Genomic DNA, 6766 nt, shown 5'->3' on the forward strand with positions numbered 1-6766 from the left:
ATTGACACTGTCCTAAGATGCCTAGAATAAATTGAAAAGAAAGAATGACTTTGTCAAAATCACACTGACCTTAAATATGTCCATTCCAGGCCTTGGGAAATAATTGTGGGGACACCTAGCTGCTGCCCCCAAGACAATGGCCTGCATGCACATCCTGGAACAGGACAGCATTCAGCCAAGGGGAGGGTAGAGGGGGAAGGTCCCCACCCCTGCACATCCGGGCTGGACGCAGCTCATCTTGCAACGCCTCTTCATCCTTCTGTGAGAGTTAAGGGCCGGAGTGTCAATGACCTTCTACTATAAATCCCACCTTCAAGAATCATATGAAAACATAGCTTCCCTCCCTTCCATAGCCTGAAATAAGACAACTCAGAGGCAAAGTACCCATGTAAGTGAGTGACTAAGTGTGAAGTGACACCCAAAGGACCTGAGTACAGCGAAGACCCCTTTCTCTAACCCGTTTGTCCAGATCTTAAGCCTAGGTTCCAATGTAAAAGGGGGGGGGGGGTTGTCTCAACCAAAGCTTCGAGGAGGAACTCCCTTGTTGATTAAAGTCAATGGTCCCAGAGGAGATTGGTGTCCTGTCCATCTCAGGGCAGCCAGCACCAGAGCCGTTCCTCCCTTGCCCCAGCCCAGGACTAGTTGTCCTTTCTTCCCTGGTCCATTGCCACCTCTGCTCCTGAGCTCTGGATTTCCCCCAGAGTGCGTTCAACCACTTCAGCAGACATTACTTTGTGCTGGCACTGTTCTCAGAGCTGGGCTCCACGGCATCATTCCTGCCCCCACACAGCTGGCATTCGTGGCCTTTACATTTTCTGTTTCCTCCTGTGAATCAGCCACTCACAAACTGTGACTCCAGCTGGATCCTGACTCCAGGGCTCCAGCCTGGCTTGTACATCTGGATGGCCCTCATCAACTCAGATACGCCACAACTCACTGAATTTCACGTACCTGCCTCCTCTTGCACTTCACATACCCATTCCTGCCAATGGCACCGAGGCAGGAGACAGAATAGGAAGAACTCTGAGACTGCAATACTGTCACTGGCCAGCACCTAGCACCCTGGTTGCCAGGAAATGCCTTTTATCAATTAGGTAGAATAAACAGTAAACTGAGGCAGGGAGGAGGAAGGAGGCAAGTCTCACATGCTAACTCAGCAGTCCTGAGCTGGTCTGATAATATCGCCAGGTGTTCCAACATCACAAGAAATGCTGTGTTAGCAAGAAAGAAGGAAAGTCCTTGAAATTCTATGTAACATTTCCACCATCTGGGAAAGAAAGCCCTGAAACTGTGCTTTCATCCCAAGGCCTGAATGTGGGAGAGGGTCCCCGGTGCCCAAAGAAAGAGCCCATAAAACAACTTCGGTTAATTGCCTACCTCTGGTCACTATCTACTTTACGAGGGAGTCCCTGATGCTTACAGAAAGAGCCCATAAATAACTTTGGAAAGTGCCCCAATTTTAATTAACTGCCTCCTGTCATGTATTTGTTTTACAACAAGATGAACAAATGGGGTCTGGGGCAAGATAAGGATTTTGGCTAACAGACCCCCATTCATCCCTAAGTTTGGGTAATCTCATTTCCCCAGGAAAGCTGGCGCCACATTTACCTGTTAATCAATATGTAACTTTTTCCCTCCTATCCCACCAACTGTATAAATCCGGAGATCAAAGGTCTCTCTCTCGGGCTCAGGGAGCTCTTGGCTCTCGGGCCACAGGGGCCTCTGGCCACCCGGCCTTAGGCTGCCCAGGGGCTTGCCACCCTGGTCTTCAGCGCGCTTGCTTTTCTCACCCTGCTTTGCTCTGAAACTTTCCCTTTCACCCCACTACTCTACCCAGTCCTGTTTTCTTCTATGGGAACGGGCCACTAATAAACTGATTACATACTACTAGATTTGTTGATATGTAATACTTTACATGCGTCAGCAAGAAGAACCAGGTCTCTTCCGTCAACAGCACCACCACTTACCTGTCACTCCAGCTTCAAACTTCAGTGACAATAGAAATGGGTCACATATACTGAGTGATGATTGTGTTCCGTGCACATTGCTATCTAATCTAACCCTCACCACAAAGCAATGAGGTGCGCACATGAGAACAGGGAAGGTCAGAAAGGTTAATTTGCTCAAGATCACAGCTACAAAACAGCATAACCAGAGCTCAAATCCAGGTCTATTCCCATGAGCAGCAGGTTTTTGGTTTGTTTGTTTTCAGTGTGTCCAAAAACCCTTGGGGATCCCTGAGACCTTTTCAGAGGCCTATAGGTCAAAAGTATTTTCACAATAATTTACTCTTATTTACTCTTAGTTGGGAAGGGAGAGAGAGAGAGGGAGAGAAACATCAAAGTGTGGTTGCCTCTTGCACACCCCCTCTTGGGGACCTGGCCCTCAACCCGGCATGTGCTCTGACTGGAATCTAACCAGAGGATTGAAAACCAGTGACACTTTGGTTCGCAGGCCATCACTCAATGCACTGAGCCACACCAGTCAGGGCTCGCCTTTTTAACTCTTATGCTCTTCCAAGATTTCTGTGGGTTTTCAGAAACTGTGTGATATGTGGTATCACAATAGACTGGATGCAGAGACAGATATAAAGAATCCAGCAAGCTGTGTTTCTCATAAGCTGATTTCTTCCTCATCTTTTATGAGGTGAAAAATATTTTACATTCTGAAAAAATGTAAAATAATGCCACTCTTCTCATTAGATTTTTCATTTTGGTGTATATAGTTATTATCATAAAATATGTTAACGTGTAATAGGTTTATTGTTATTTAGATTTTTGTTAGTTTAATATCTAATTATGGATACAACCCAAGGCAACAAGATTCGATAATTTCAAAAGGCATAAAGTGGCCTTGTGGTAGGCAGGTAGACAGACAGGAGCAGAGCAAGGGTGAGGGACCAGGTACAGAAGGTCACTGGGTGGGAAGCCACAGGTGCCTAGCAACGAGCAAAACTGGGAAGACAGGGACTTGGACCCCAGAGTGACCTTTCCTCCCCTAGCGTATTGCTAATCATGCAGTTTGAACCCCTGACCTTTCCTCCCTAGAAATAACATTTAGGACTCTTGTAGTTTAGCTCCAGGTCCAGAAAAGCAGCAAAACCCAGCAAGCGATGCCATAGTGGAGGACATCAGGACCCAATACACTGGCTAATGACCCCTGCCCTGGCGCTGACCAATCAGTGGGGACCACAGCCCTGAAATGACATGCCTGGAAAAGACTCTTACCTGGAAAGCTGATGATTATTCTATTAAGTTCCTACCCCTGGGAACTCCCCTAAAATCCCTGCCATTAAAAGCCCTTAGGATGGAGGACCCAGCAGGCCAGAGCACCCGCCTGCCCTGATCTTTTCCCTCCCCCACCCCTTCCCCCAGGCTCATTCTCCTTGCCTCCTTCTTCTCCTAAACTCCAAGGGTTCTTCTTCTGCAACTTGTTTCCTGAGCCCATTTCTTATACCACTCACTTCTTCTACCTCCGGTAACTTTCCAAATAAATTTTCCCAGTTAACACAGTATGGTAGGCAGAATACTGATCCCTGCCCCCCACCCCCAAGGATGTCCATGTTCTGCTCATCCTAATCCTAATCTGGAACCTGGGACTCTGTTCCCTTACACGGCAAAGAGAACTTCAAGGAGCAGATGGTATTAACGCTGCTAATCAGATGACCTTAAAATAGACTACCTTGGATTAAGGTGGGACCAGTGCAGTCCACAGGAGTCCCTACAAATAGAAGCGGGAGGCAAGAGAAGACCAGAGATCTGTGACGTGCAAAGGACACGACCGCCTTTGCTGGCTTTCAAGGTGGAGGGAAAGGCCACAAGCCAAAGAATAAAAAAAGCAGCTAGAAGCTAGAAAAGGGAAGGAAACAGACTCTCATAGGGTCTCCAGAAAGGAGCCCAGCCATGCCAATGCCTTTGTTTTAGCCCAGTGAGCTGCATGTCAGGCTTTTAACCTGTTGAACTGTGAGAAAGTAAGTTTGTGTGGTTTTAAGCCACTAATGTTTTGGTCATTTGTTAGAGTAGCCACCCAGTCTGTGGCAGTTTGTTACAGGGTATTTTAGAAAATGGAAATGCCGTGCATGTTACCAGTTGCCCCCTCACAATGCCCCGTTAAAATGGTGGCCACCAACCGCGCCGGCCCACAGCTGGGTCCTTCAGGGACCTCCCTGTCTGGACTAAGCCTATGTTTCCAGCCTCACATTTCCATAAGTGCTTCTTTCATCTTCTCCAGTCACTTTTTCCTCTCATTCTCTTCTCTGGGCCTTTGGTATTAAAATGATTCAACTCCACCCTGGCCGGGTGGCTCAGTCAATTGGAGTGTCATCCTGTGCCATAAAATATTGCAGGTTCGATCCTCAGTCAGGGCACTTACCGGGGCTGTGGTTAGATCCCCGGGTGGGGTGTCAATGGAGGCAATTGATAGATGTTTCTCTCTCTCCCTTCCTCTCTCTCTAGAAATCAATAAAAACATATCCTTGGATGAGGATTGAAAAAAATTAAAAAACACTGGTCCAGCACCCCTCTCCATCTCTTCCTGCACAGCTTCCGTCATGCTCTTGCTTCTGCCCATCATCACCCCACTGTCCCTTCAGGGCTCAGATCCAGTCCCACATCCCCTGGATGACCTTCACCCTCAGCCTCCACACACACCCTCATTCGGGCGTGGACCACTCCTGCCTGTGCCGTTACTGTTTCAGATGTGTGAGCACATGGGTCTTCCTGGACTGCAGATTCTCGAGGGCCCCCTCCCTTTCAGGCTGTGGATCTCAGCACCCCCAAGCCCCTCTTCCTAGAGAGGAGAAAACTGGCTCTGAGAGGGGAAGCGATAGCTGGCTTGCGGTCCACAGATCTTCCCACTGTCCCCTGCGGCCTCCAGGCCCGCACTAGAGACTTGTTGCACGTGTGGTTGGTTGCCTATTGTTTCCTCAGCCAGGCTGGATTACTTGCTGTCTCCAGAGCCAGCTATCTCCCCGTGTATTCAGCAATGGCCTCCCTCCCTCCCTGCCCACAAGCCAGTCTTTGGGCCAAATCGATAAAGTCACAAAGGTTTGTATGAGCAGAACAGAGATTGTTTCCCAGCTCCAGCTCAGTAAAATGATGGGTGTGTATCTTTCTCCTACTCTCCTTTACGGCTCAGATGAGGTATGTGTAGGGAACTTGACTCATTGTGCAGTGACATATTGGTCCTGGAAACACTGAGCTAACTGCAGAAATGAAGCAAATTGAAGTGACATGGGTGGGCGAGATCCATGCTCTTCTCTGAGCCTTGGTTTTCTTATCTGTAAATAAAGGAGTCTGGGCCATTATGCCCAACCTCACTGGTTACTCAGAGAAATGTAAAGTAAAATAACAGTGAGTTACCATTTTCACCCACCAGGTAAGCAAAAAGTTTAAAAGGTGACTACGTTAAAGTGAAAATTGTGCACACCATTAGAGGTCAGAACGGAGGGTGCCCTTGGGAGGGGCGGACTGACCCGAAGGGAGTACAAAGTGGGCTCCGTAGGAGCCGGCAATGTTCTGCTTCCTGATCTGGGTACCAGTCACACTTGTGTGTTCTGTTTGTGAGATTCATTAACCTGTACATTTGTGATGCATACTCTTTTTGGTATGTATTTATACTCCAATAGAAAATTAAAATAATATAGGTATGCCCTTTGATCCAATAATTCCACTTTTAGAAATCTACCCTATAAAAAAGAGTCCAGGTGACTGAAGATGCATTTATTAAAGCTGGGGACAGTGAAACAAGGAAGGGCTTAGCGTACAAGGAGCAACAGGAGAGGCTGGGCTGGGCTGCCTTAGCTCCCTGGGAAGTCAGAGAAAAGGGGGCCTTGGGCACAGGTTCAGGGGGTTAGCCTGGGACAAGCGGCCAGCTGCCCGCTGCCTTAGAGTTTAGGCGTCGAGTGCCTGTGCAGGAAGCAGTGGGGGAAGAAGAAGGAAAAGGAAATGGCGTGGGCTGCTCCCCAGAGGGAGAGTCCACAACCTGGGTCCTTTGTCTTGAAGCTTTTCTCTCTCCCTTGCAGGCGGGAATCTTAGGGCAGGTCTCAGGGGAGGGCTTCAGTGGAGTATCCACCGGTTCTCCAGGTGTGCCCTTCCAGGGTCATGGTCTCCTCTGACTGGTCAATGACAGGGCAGGGGCTCTTTAGTCACTACAATTGGTTCTGGTGTCGCCCACCTGGTTTTGCTGCTTTTCTGGGCCTGGAGCTGAAATACAACTGAGGCCTAGGTGTTATCTCCAGAGAGGAAAGGCCAGGGGAGGAAAGGTTACCCTGGAGCCGTCCTTGTTTTCCCCATTTTGCCCCGGCCAGGCCTTCCTCCCTGGTGACCATCACCTGGCTATAAATTGCTCGGCCGTTTTGTTCAGCTGTCTGTCTTAAGTTTTCCTGTTCCACTTGCCAAGGAATTTTCCTAGGTTCTTACTATCCTGTCTCATCTGTACTTGACTCATTATAACAAGCATATACTTACTTTTTAATTTAAAATTTTAATAAACCAAGAAGAAGACAAGGGATCCAGGTAAGAGTGGCTACCCCCAGGAGAGCAGTGAAGGGCTGTCCCAGGCAATGACTGATCTAGAGAAAAGTCAGCGCAGACAGAGGGGAGGGAGGGGCTCCTGGAGGGAAGTCTTGGGGGGCAGCAGATGAACTATACTGCTGGTGACTGACACTCAGATCTAAAGGCCGACATGGAGGGGGGAAGGGCAGTTAGAAACAAAGAAGAACATAAATCCATGCAAGAAAGGAATATAATCATAGTATATTTTACTT

This window comes from Phyllostomus discolor, chromosome 5 (assembly GCF_004126475.2).
Source record: "Phyllostomus discolor isolate MPI-MPIP mPhyDis1 chromosome 5, mPhyDis1.pri.v3, whole genome shotgun sequence".
In the NCBI taxonomy this organism is placed as follows: domain Eukaryota; kingdom Metazoa; phylum Chordata; class Mammalia; order Chiroptera; family Phyllostomidae; genus Phyllostomus; species Phyllostomus discolor.